This window comes from Ambystoma mexicanum, chromosome 6q (genome assembly GCF_040938575.1).
Source record: "Ambystoma mexicanum isolate Mex_15411 chromosome 6q, UKY_AmexF1_1, whole genome shotgun sequence".
NCBI lineage: Eukaryota > Metazoa > Chordata > Amphibia > Caudata > Ambystomatidae > Ambystoma > Ambystoma mexicanum.
In genome coordinates, this window is record NC_090937.1 from 575,196,639 (window position 1) to 575,209,091 (window position 12,453).

Here is a 12,453-nt window from a genome sequence, read left to right on the forward strand (position 1 = left end):
TCTTGGAACCACAATCCGCGCATTTCTTGAAGCCCGGACGCGGGGTTGAAGATGAGGTAGACATCGTCACGAACAGGCTTTTTCACAAAACCGAACAGGTACAAAGAACCGAGAAGATTACAATAGAAACTCCAAAGAGTCGAGGCGTACCGAGATTCACAAAGCAAACACGTTCACGGAAAAAACGGAACTGAGGCTACGGGCGTCGTGCGTCCTACTTATCACATCGGGTGACGTCGGCAGTCGGAGGAGGTCCTCGGGGACGGCGCATCGACGTCATCAACACAGGACGCCCAAAATGTTTCCAAAGCAGCACAGCTGTGGTGATTACTTTCAAAGAGATGGAATACGTCGGAGAACCCAATCCCCTCGAAGAGTGTCTTTTCTATAGCGACTGGAGTAACACGCGTGAAAAACTGCATGCCTACCCATCTCTCTCCGACTTACAACTTGATCTTAAGAAGAGAGGTTGCTTGTCTTTTATTTTGTCCCATTTTTCTAACTGCCACTATCGTTCACTTCTCCTGAAACTTATATGGAATCTTCTATCGACTAAGGAAGTTCACCACAGAAGGACAGAGATTAGCGATTTGGACCTCATGTCGTTTCTGCCACACTCCTGGGGTTATTGAATCTGCTCGTCATCTCTTTTTAGATTGCTTTGCTTTGAAAGGTCCTAGGGACACTTATTGAGGCAGATTCAATACTCTGGGACTATTGGGGGAAGAAAACTTTATTTGGTCTCAGTGTCTTTCCACCTCCAAAACTATAGATGGACTTGCTGTGGCGGGTTTTATTAAATTAGATTTGTATGCTCCTTCTCTTTGATTAATTTATATGATGAATTTTAACTTCCTATATTATTGATTACACTATGTATATACAAATCTGAAATTCTATTGATATTTTGTTAAAAATTGTCTAAGCAGAGGGAAGCTGCTTTTCAACTCACTAATATTGTATTGAATTTTTATTCTGCACTGAATTTTAAATTGATTTACTCTATGTTTCCCATTTTTAGAATAAGGATATTGGGGTCTTCATGTAGCTTTAAATGAATTTTCAATGCATCGTTAACATATTTTTAATGAAATCCTTTTGTAATGTATGCTTTTCTCATGTTCTTTTTTTCTTTTCAATGTAAAAAAAAAAAAAAATTGAAATGCAATGACAAACTCCAAAAAGAAATTGGTTGCCGATACAGGATAAACTGGGGAAAATAATTTGCTCCTAGAGGTACATAACTCCTAAGCAGGCTGCCTTCGGGGAGGCATTGCATCGATAACATCCTTGCAAAGATCTATATTTTGGTACATCAGTCTGCCAGGAGCAATGAGAATCTCCTCAATTACCTCTGCTGCCTACCTTCTTTGCAGAAGATTCCTCCTTAGAAGAAGAAGTCTTAACAGAGGATAAACAGGCACACAGTCTCTGAATACTAAATCTGTGCCGATAAATCTGGAGCCTTCCAGATCCTTGTTGGTTGTATTGTCTTAATCGTTGCAAAACTAGCGGAATCTGAACCATTGCAAAAACATACCCAAAAACGAATTTCCAATCCCCCAAAGATCCTCTACAAGGCAACTGCTTAGAGGAGAACAGGAGACACTTGTAATTCTGTCTGGAGACAAATAGATCACCAAGAGGATGGCCCGACGGATGGTTTTTCTCCGCCAGCATGTTCCATTTTTGGGATGTCATCTCCCCACTTTTCCCTATTCCCTATTTTCTGTCTTGGAGGAAACATGAAACATTTGAGCCTGTGAGGGGCTTGTTTTACTTCCATACCAGCATGGCCTTTCCATCATGGGCGCCGGGCTGTATCAGATGCTGTTGCCAGTACTCCGATGGGCCCGAAGTCTGCCTCCCTGCCCCTCTGAGTCACAAAGTTGATCGGAGGCCTGTAGCCGGCAGGATGCTGGCCCCATTCCAAAGACCCCCTTTTTAAGGCTCCTGTCTGCCTGTCTGGGCATGGCTGGTCTGGGCATGGCTGGTCTGGGTGGCTCCCCCTATTCATTCCCTGCCTAGGCACTTTGTGTTGAATTCTCCTGGAATTGGGGGCAGTCTGCAACCTCGCGCTTGGCCCACCTGCACTCAAGGTAAACTTGCATACTTACATGAGAGTAGGCAGCTCACCTAATTTCGTTCCACCAGGACTTTACACCTGCAGCTTCCTATGGTTTATCGGCGTTGTGTGCCTTGCTTTAAAACTGAATTTAGGCGCTTTTCATCTGCAGCCAATTTAGGCTGGATGTGCATAGTGTTCCTCCCCCTTTCCACCCCACTCTGCCCCTCCCCTTGTAATGCTCACCTGGTATCCACCGGGACATCACACAGCCTGTTCTGACCTCTTACGACCTCAAACCCTTCCTTGGAGGCTATTCGCCTGGAGACTGGGCCTGAAACACATGATTGGTAGAGTTTAACTCCCCATTGTCTGTGTGCTTGTACCCCTTCTTCCCCGGGGTCCAACCCTTCCCTTTGATCCACAGCTCACCTTGTTTTCTTGGATAGTGTGCTCTCCATCCTGCCTTCAGCGCAGGGGAGCGTTGATTGATGCAGGCTTGTTCCTGCCTAGTTACTTCACTGGCAAGAGTCTGACAGGTAAGTATAATGAGTCTTTTGAACAGTTCTCTAACTTCGTTCCTTTCCTTCCTTAGATGATGGCTAGCGTCCGGGGATGGCGGCGTGCTGCTGAGATGAGTAGCGCTGAAGGTGAGTGAGAGCGCGATGCACTCCTTTCGTATTTGCATTGAACCGAGTTCTTTTTCTGTGCCTTTTAGGTGCCGCAACGTTTTGAACGTGGATGCCGGTTATGAAGAACAAATGCGGTGGGTAAGCGCGGTATGCGGCACCTCTAGATGTTTCCACGCTAACCTGGAGTGTCTTTTCCCTCTTGCAGATGGATGAGAAGTTCCGGAGACAGAGTTCCCCCAGAGTGGCTGGGATTCAGGTAAGCGTTTGAAGCTCGTACAGCATTTAAAAATAAGTGAAGATTTGCAGAATGCTTACTAATGCCTTTTTTCTGTTCTTTTCCCTTTTCCTTAGGAAGCGGCATGCCGGGATGGGAATGACACCGCTGAAGATGCCCGCAGAACAGAAGGAGCGATGACTGATGGGCAGAAGCGCTGCAAGGTAACGCTGTTCCCAACGGTGTTCTTTTTCTTGCAGCAGCTGAGCGTAGAAGAAAGATGCAGGCCTACTGGAGACCGATCCTAACACGGTGAGCGTCACGCTGCAGGTGCAGAAAACGCAAAGCATGTTTCTCAGCCTGGGTGTGGCTTAAATAGTCTCTGGGTATCCCAGGTGCCTCTGGGCTGAACCACACCCAAAAGACTAGACCGTACATGCGGTTCTGGGAACCGAAATATGTGGGGGCATCCATCTTGTCCCCATCAATGCACTACAAGTCCAATACCCAATGTTATCCTATGGGAGTGAGTGAGCCTGGTGCCACAAGCGCCAAGTCTGACTCCAAGTGGGTCTTTGGAGGGATGGAGAGGCCCTTGAGGGCCATGTAGGTGATTGTGGCCTGGCTCCAGCCTGACATCTTGGAAGGCTAGGGACATGAGGGGCAGGGATCAGGACACCCCTCCTGTGTGTCTCTTGCACTCATTTGCTCTGTTCGTCTTACCCCACAGCGCTCCCTCACCGCTCTCCTGTCTCCATGTAAAGCTATTGCATTATTGTAACAACCGTCAGGCACGTGCAATATTTGTTGTCATATGTTGTAACAGTCTGTATTTTCTCCTGTCTTATGTTGTACCACTATACCATTATCACTTACCCATTCTGAATATACAAATGCCTATTAAGAATGTTACTCTTTGTTCACACCCTCCCTGCGTGCTTTGAAATGCTTGTCTAAGTGTCTAGGTGCTATATAAATGACCAACACATACATTTAAAAAAAGAGCATTCCATAAGTGTATTTACTTACATCGCAAATGGGCCACAGAGGAAAAACCTGCTCCGACAGGGCTCAAACTAGTTGGACATGCCCACTCTCTAAAGAACATGCCCACCCTCTAAAGAAGGGGAGAACCTACAACACCCATCCTGGTGGGGTCTGTCAGTATCTACAGGAACACTTCTGGAGGTTCAAAAAGAAAGCAGCAAGAATAAATGTGATCGCTTTGAGTTCAACTAGTCTGATTTTCCCAGAAGCTGCCAACAGAAAGGCTGTGTAGATGGACTCAATTCACTGACTAGAGTCTGGTCCCATGCTGACAAAAAGACACTTCCCGCAGTGTTTAGACAGATTCAGAGCAGATCTCACTGCACTGTGCCATAAACAGTAATCCAGCCACCCAGACTTCCCCCACAACTAGCAAAAATGCAAACAAATGGTCATAATGGTGACCAGATCCAAAGTCTCAACTCGGGGAGCACAAAACGTGAGACCCAAAAGCAGACACATTTTGAAACATACACAAAGTGACCGATATCATTGACTTGTTCGGGAGGTGGTAGGACCTTCCAGATTTTAGTGTCTAGGAATGCTTTGATGAATTGGATGCTGTTTGAGGTGTATGCATGGATATTCATGCATTGTGACACAGCTTGGACAATCTGGCCCTCAGTTAACAGTTGTCCAAGTATGTAAATATGTGAAGATTCCTTCACAGTCTGCCGCTAAAACTTCTAGTATACTTAAAACCAGAGGAGGCCACTGTTAGTTCTCCAGGAAAAGATAGAAGCAGGGCAGCAGTGAAGAAACACCAGTAAGGAGTCACCAGGCAGGAATTCATGTCCGGGGTAAAGATTTGACCTGTAGGAATTGCCTTCTTCATTCAGGAGAACAGCAACAGTATGAGAGATGATCTTAGCCACAAGTTAACGGCCTGCAGTTTAAAGCTCTAGCTCAGGACAGTGACTGGTGCAGAAGGACGGTCTATTGTTTGGATGAGAAAATCGCACGATTGCACTTTCAATGTCCTTTGAGAGCAGGCTCGAGATGCAGTGCACAGGACTAGTTGATCCTACTAGTTTGTGCTGTAGCACTGTCTAGGATTTTCAATGGTCACAACAAATGCAGCAGGACTTCACTGGGAGATGGCTTTGGCAATGCTGGTGGTATTGGTAGCAGTTTTTGGGACTTCAGCTCAGCATGACTGATTGCGACCAGACAGTCTCAACACCAGTTTACGGTAGGTCCGAAACACAAAGCACTTTGCCCTGTAATCCATGATGGATCTGCAAATATGCACAACATATCTGGAACCTTCGGACCTGAGAGGCAGAAAGACGACAAAAGAAGCTAAAGGACACGTGGCACAGTGTTGGCAAAGATTTTCTTTTTGCTGCTTTTCTCCCATAAACTTCTAGGGGATACCCTTCCTTTTGGCTATGTTTTGACTCATGACCTGACTTTTTGGAGGCAAGTAATTCCGCCTGTTTTACTTCCCTTGTCATTGGGCCCCTTATGGGGCAGCTGATCAGTTCATAAGACTATTTGTACTGAAAGACTACGTCTCTTAATAGATATTTTGTATTCTTACAACTGCACACATTACCCTAAAGTGAAGTGCAGTTGGACGACATTGTATCCATATAACTTTTCTGTAGTGGATTTTTTGTTACAATTACGTGTCCAGGATTTGCTGGTCCAAGCAGATGTTTTTCTACCGTGTTTTTACTTTTTCCTCTTGCACATTTACAATGGCCACTAAGAATGGCTAGCACTCTAAAATGGCTGTGCAACGAGATTTTCGCCTGTCATATGGCCATACTGTTTGGCTTTTGTCCTGCCCTCTTGGATCCAAAATTGACATATACGATAAGCCTTTTCTACAGAAAAGCTACTGCTTTCCCAGGCAAAGAGGTTTGTGTGCGAGCCTAGGTGAGGAGGCTGGGATGGTCTGGTCCCAGTACACATCCAGGTGCTGAATGTCTATTGCTGAGTAGATGCTGAGTAGATGTAGTTGGGGCTATCCATAATTGGATAGCCACTACCATTGTGAAAGGTGCAGGTCCTTACCTTTGGTGGACCTGGGAGAGCTTGCAGTCTAGATCTGGATCTTGATCTTGGATAAAAGGAGGACTTCTGCGGCCAATAGACAGATCATAGCTGAAGCAAAGCACTACAAAGAAAGGCAGCCTGCTGAATACCAGGGCACGGCCAGTGCGGCTGACAAACATTGCCTCCAGCCAAGTCCTGCTGAGCCCTGCTCCTCTGTCTTGATCTCAAAAAGGCCCTAGTCAGTGTTTTGAATCCCCACCTCCCCCCCCGGGCCATTGGGAACAGCCAATCTCCACCCTTTGAGGATCTGTGTCTTCTGAGCCTTTGCAAGTGTCCCTGCACTAACCAGTGGACTGACCAACTCCCTCTGGGCAACCTCGCCACAGCTGAGGAGTGCATCCTTGGAACTTGGGGGTTACATGGACATACAGTCCTGTTCACAACTCACTTTTTCCTGAGTTCGATCTGCGGCCATCTAGTCAGGCCTATTCTAGTTTGGTGGGAAAGAGTGAGTTACTTACTTGAATCACAACCACTATAGTAAACCTACTTGAAAAGTGTAACTTACTAAGTTCAGCCCCATCAGTTTTAAAGTGCTAGGAAATTGTTTTACGGATGCTCTACAGTGTTTCTACTGAACTTTAAGAATCAGAGTACTTATTTACCTGTTTTACACCGATTATTGAATCAAAGGTTTTCTATGTTCTCCTTAGGGTGAAATATATATATATAGCAACAATTTTAGAGGCTGTAATTAATGAACAGCAAGCGCAGCTTGCCAAGAAAAGGAGGACAGAGTCCAGAAAAAGAGCTGTCAGCCAGACACCCCGCAGAAGGGGTTGAACCTAAGGGGCGGAAAGCAGCTCGCAAGAGTAAACACTTTGACCACCTCCCCTGATCAATCTGGATAGGGAGGATTCCACCCCAAGAAAGAAGCGACCCTGTCGCCAGGCTAAGTAGAGCCTTCCTGGAGAAGAAAAAAAACTCAGGACATACCCCCTGCCCCAGGAGTGGACAATTCAGGGGACAATGATGAGGGCTATATGCCCGACGATGAAGGGGAGGAAATAGACGCTGATTGTCATGCCGAGGAGGAGATGGATCCTCAAGAGCCAGAAGGTACAACAGACATGTTTGACCCATAGGCTGTCACCCGAAGTCCTCGGAGTGGGTCCTGTCGCCCAGAGTAGCTGCTTTTCTGGCGCAACAAATACGAAAACCTGTCGATAGAGAAGTAAGATCACGTATGCGTTCAGAGTGTCCTAGGCCACAGTTGCCGGGAAAGCTGGCAGAGACGCCAGAACTAGACCCCAAGATAGTCACTTTTGTGACGAATACAGCGAGAGATATACGTAAGGGCGTAGACCGCGCCTGGCAATGGTGCCAAGATAAGATCCTCGACATTGCTGGCCCATTAGCGAAAATAATGGACTTAGCAGAGTAGGCAAAGGACACTAGAACCCCGGTAGACGCCTCCGTCGTAGCCAACTGGGCTCAAAGAGCGGTCTGCCTTATGGGTAACGCAAACTGCGCTGTGTCCTCGGAGAGGAGAAGGGGAGTACTTCTGAAGATTGACAACAAGTTAAGCGACTTGGCCTCTTACGAAGCAGGAGCAGGAGCCAAAGGCCTACAATTTGGCGAAGCATTCGCCAAAGAAATGGCGCAGTTTGTAGGTACTTATTCAGCTCGAGAAAGAGCCCAAAGTTCAATCAAGAAAATCTTTCCCACTTGAGTTTTTCCCAGGACTGGACATTACAGGTGTCGTACGTCTGGTCGGTTTAATACCCGAACGCAGACCCCAAGGGCCACGTGCCCAGTACTGGGAAGGGAAGCAGCAGGACACGTTCTTCCCAACCAGAACCAGATTCTCTAGGGGCCGAAGGGGAAGAGGTTCCTATCAGCAGCCCAATGCCGCAGGAGGTGAGTGGAGTTACTCCTGTGCCTCCTCTCATTAAAAACATTCCAATGATCACCACCCTGGTGTGAGGTTGGCTTTAGGTCATGTCACTGCTGCCTCTGAAGCACTGTTCCCACCTCCTGGGGCAAGTTTCTATGTCCTGTGGAAAGTGTTTGCCTTACCACTGAAGTATCAAAAGGAGGCACGTCATGTCTATCGTTCCACAAGGCAGCTGGGGATGCACCAAGCCTGGACACTGTTACACATCAGTACTGTGCCATCTGAGCCCTACTCACAGGATTTACACTGTTGTGATGTCAGATTGTTGTAGCTTCATAAATGTATGCCCTTATTAGTCACTATGCAACAACCAGACATTACTTATATTTAGAGATTTACCCAACTAAGGCAGACCATTATTAAAATGTAGATCAGAAGTGCAGAAGTTAAATTGCCCTCTCTACCTGGATGAGTACCAGCAGCCGTCAGAGATGCAAAAGTGGCTTATGAACCTATTCTCTGCCACTGCAGAGCTGGGGTTGTTATGTCAGATGATTGGGATATCCTCTGCCAGGGACCCAGGGGTCATTGGAAGACTGACATTGGGGGGGAGTCCCTGGTTCCACTTCCTAAAATGGTACCCCTCTGAAACACACTAACACTACTTCCTGACTTACTCTCCAACACCTCCTAGAAACCCAAATCTTTCCTCAAACTCCCATACTTCTCTGCAACCACCACATACCAGTGCCTGCTTTTTCCAGCACCATGTGAAGAACATTCTCTGGTCCAACTCTCCCAGCACCTGCTGTTGTCTACCGCCCAGCCGTACCAAATTTAGCTTTCCGGTTGACAAGCTTCTGCCAGGATCTACCTTCCAGCACAAAGCTCTTTTGAGGACTGACAAAAGGCTGCTTTGGCTGGCTGCTTTTTATTTGGCATCTGCTTTGCCTCTGGTTCTGGGTTTCAAGAGAAAATGTTACCCCTGTTTAATAGAACTGGTGCTGTCCCCAGATTGAGCTGTGAGTGTTCAGGGGGCTGGCCTCCAGGTGGATTTTGGGATTTTACACTGTCCTCTTTGCATAGCCCCCACTCCCTTGAGACGTCCCGTTGGGCTTCCTGCTTCCCTCTGTGTGCTCTGCTAAACCCAGCATGTGTTTTGGAATTTATTTCTCTTGGAAATGGTGCTCGTGTTGATTTACTTTCCCTCGTTAGAGGGAAAAACTGATACACTATAGTCCTTTGTCTAGGGAGCTAGCCCATTTGTTTCCACATGGTTTTCAAAATGTACAGTTGTTCAACAAAACAGACTTCTTCTAAGAGTATCCTGCACAACTTCTTTGCTTGTGTCACAAAATGTGCTATATCCTATTGGATCATACTGTTCAACAATATATTAACAGGACACATCTTTTAAATCATATTTGGCATTTATTTGCAAAGCAATGACGACTCTAGGTACATACACGGCGGAGTTCTAGGTACATGGATGATAAAAACTCAGGCTGTACACTTCTGATGTTTACCTTTATTGCCAGATATCCACAGGCTCAATCTAATTTGGTAAAATACAGCAAACCCTAGGTTTTGGACAACCCTTCAGAAGGAAGCAGTTTTCTTAGGACATGCATCCATTTGGCTAACTGCCAAAATTGAGCACATATCATACATTAAGTTATCTACCTTGAAATGTACTTTCACTATTATCGATATGCTGTTTATGTGCCAGCATTTCACCACTATACATCATTACTGCCATCAAATAGCTTTATTTTGAAATCAAACGCAAAGCACTGCACAACGCACACAATGTTCTTAAAATGAATCATCTATAAACAGATAGAACAAATAATAACGCATTCCAATGACATTAAAATGATTTTATGGTTTGAATCAATTCCCAAAGGTGAATAAAAAATAATTCAGGTTGTCATTTGACTAAAAATAAAATGTGCAATCTGTCATGTCAAATGCTAGAAAGAGTGAACTAGACTTGATCATATTGTCAAAGCTGCATTTTACAAAAGTTAAAATGTTTATGCAATGCTGATTATGTTGACAGAGTAATTTTTTCTTACAGCATTCTTATAACCTGCTGGGTTAATAGACCCCAGAAATGGGATAAGGCACTTTCTTCTCCGGTTCTGTACCACGGACAGAAGAAAAGGAAGTGAACCCTGGATTACAGCTAGCACTTACCACAAAGGCACAAGTCCTTGATCGTTAGATGATATCATCCACCTGGCTCCGACACTATATTTGTACATGCTTTTACTTTGTCTTTTGTATTCAACCTACCTGCTGAAGGAAATCAAAGCCGGTGTTCAATTTGTAGAAAGGCTTTCTGCTTTTGAGTTTAAAGCGGTCCGGTCTTTTTTTCTATACCCATGCACTTTCGTTTGTAAACAAGGAGGTTTTCTCCCTTGCCTTGTTAAACCAGTTGCTCTTGGGATAGAAAGAGCCATTTGTGTTTCTATCCCACTTAAGTGTTGTGCCACAAAGAAAACAGCACAGCCCCACAAAAAAATAAACCAAAAAAAAACCCACAAATAAAACAGTCCAGTTGTCACAAATTCCCAAACGTCGCTCTGAGCATGCTACATTCTATGGCTAACAAGTTCACTACACTACTCTTCTAATAACTGAACATTCACGGGTTATCAAATTCCAGACACATGCAATGTAATTCTCTGCTTATTTTCATGTACATTCCGATTATCTTCCACTAAAGGGCCACATGTCCCAAAGCACTTCAAAGCAATACCAATGGCTTTAAAGTGCAATGCGCATACCAAGTAACATAACATTCACAGAACCCAAGAACTTCCTCATAAGCCAGCTATAATCAAATTTGGAAGCAAGAAGTTCTGGTATTTTACTATTTAGCACCATATACATGTATGACAAACATTACTTGCCAGTAATGGTCTTTCTGAAACTTGTATCTGTTTAGAGTCACATGCTTTGCATAGGCCACCATCTAGTAGTTGGCGCACAGTATTACATTATTCTTGGAATCGAAAAAGGGGCGTTGACAGGCGTGTACCTGTAACACTATCCCTGCTTTACGGGTACCCAAGATACTTCACGTGTCATTCTCAGATTGTTTTCTGACATGTGTAGAGCGACGTCTCCACTGTCCATGCGTGAATGTACCAGCCTGCTGCTGCGTGGGGAGGATGGGCTGGTGCATGTGACTAAGCACCTACCAGCTTTAGAAAGACGATTACTGTTAAGTAAGATTTCCCTTCTGGAGCTTGTGAATCTGCTTGGATTCACATGCTTTGCATAGATTAGCAAGCAGTATTTATAGAAAGAGGCTGGAGAGCAGAAGGGGTGTTATTGAATAAATGCCTTAAAATCTCCTGCCTTACTTTTGTATCTACGCAGTAGTGTCTTATGAATGTGTGCAGTGAGCTCCAAGTTGCCGCTTTACGAATGGCTTCCAGAGGCACATTGGCCAGAAAAGACAGTTGTTCCTGTACTCCTTGCAGAGTGTGCACTTGGTATGGAGTGTAGTGTTTTGTTGGCTATAGAGTAGCACAGCTGTATGCATTTAACAATCCACTTTGCAATAGTTGCCTTGGTGACTGACTGTCCTTCTCTTCCTATTGCAACATGTGTTTTCCCTATGTCCTTGGTTTTGTCAGGATAGTACTTTACTGCTCTTCACACGTCTAGAGTATGAAGAGATCTTTCCCCTCTTCTTTGACGCTTTTGGAAGAAAGCTGCCAATTTGATTGACTGGTTTATGTGGAATTTAAAAATGAATTTGAGGGAGAATATAGGATTTATTCTCAGGATGACCTAATTTATATGTATGTTAACTAATGGTTCAGAGGCCGGCTGTGCATGAGGTTCACTAATTCTTCGAATAGATGTTACAGCAACAAGTAAAGCCACTTTGTATGTGATGTCTTTAAGAGAGGCTTTGTGCATGGGTTCCAAAGGTTAACCCATGAGCCGGGAGAGTACCATGTCTAAGTTTCATCCCATAGGGATGTGCGTCACTAGTGGGTGTATAAGTTTGTCGCCTTTAACAAAGGCTTTAACTACCGGGGCTCTCTGCCATGATGGTTTTTGTCATGTCGTGTATACTGCTAAAGCTGCGAAATGCACCTTCAGTGAAATTATATACCAGGCCCAAGACCAGAGTCTAGTAAATACATGAGGTATAGTACCACATCAGCAGCTGAGCAATCTATGGGGTTACTTTTTCTTCTGCACCAGAACACAAATCTTTTCCACTAGTTAAAGTAGCAATGTCTTGTGTTGGGTGTTCTTGCCTTTTAATGATCTCCATGCACCTTTGGGGGAGTCAGAGATGGCCAAACTATGACCTCAGGAGCCAGGCTGCTAAGCTGGTTGTCTGAGGTGTAGGGTGTGTTTGTTACCGGATCATCTTTCTGTTTTAGCAGGTTTTGTATTGGATGTAGCTTGATTGGTAGGCATAGGGACATGTGCATCAGATGCATGTACCATGGCCATCTCGCCCACGTTGGTGCAATGAGTATTATTTTCAGACTTGGTGCATTTTGTGAAAGAATTTGCAAATTAGTGGTGTCAGGGGAGCGTGGGGGCGGGCAGGGGCCGT

At 45.1% G+C, this 12,453-nt stretch overlaps 1 protein-coding gene across 2 annotated transcripts in view; it reads right to left on the reverse strand.

Moving 5' to 3' along the window:
• The window catches only part of JADE1 (jade family PHD finger 1), a 961,679-nt gene that overhangs the window by 376,996 nt on the left and 572,230 nt on the right, over window positions 1-12,453 (reverse strand). The gene's annotated exons all lie outside the window — the stretch shown is intronic.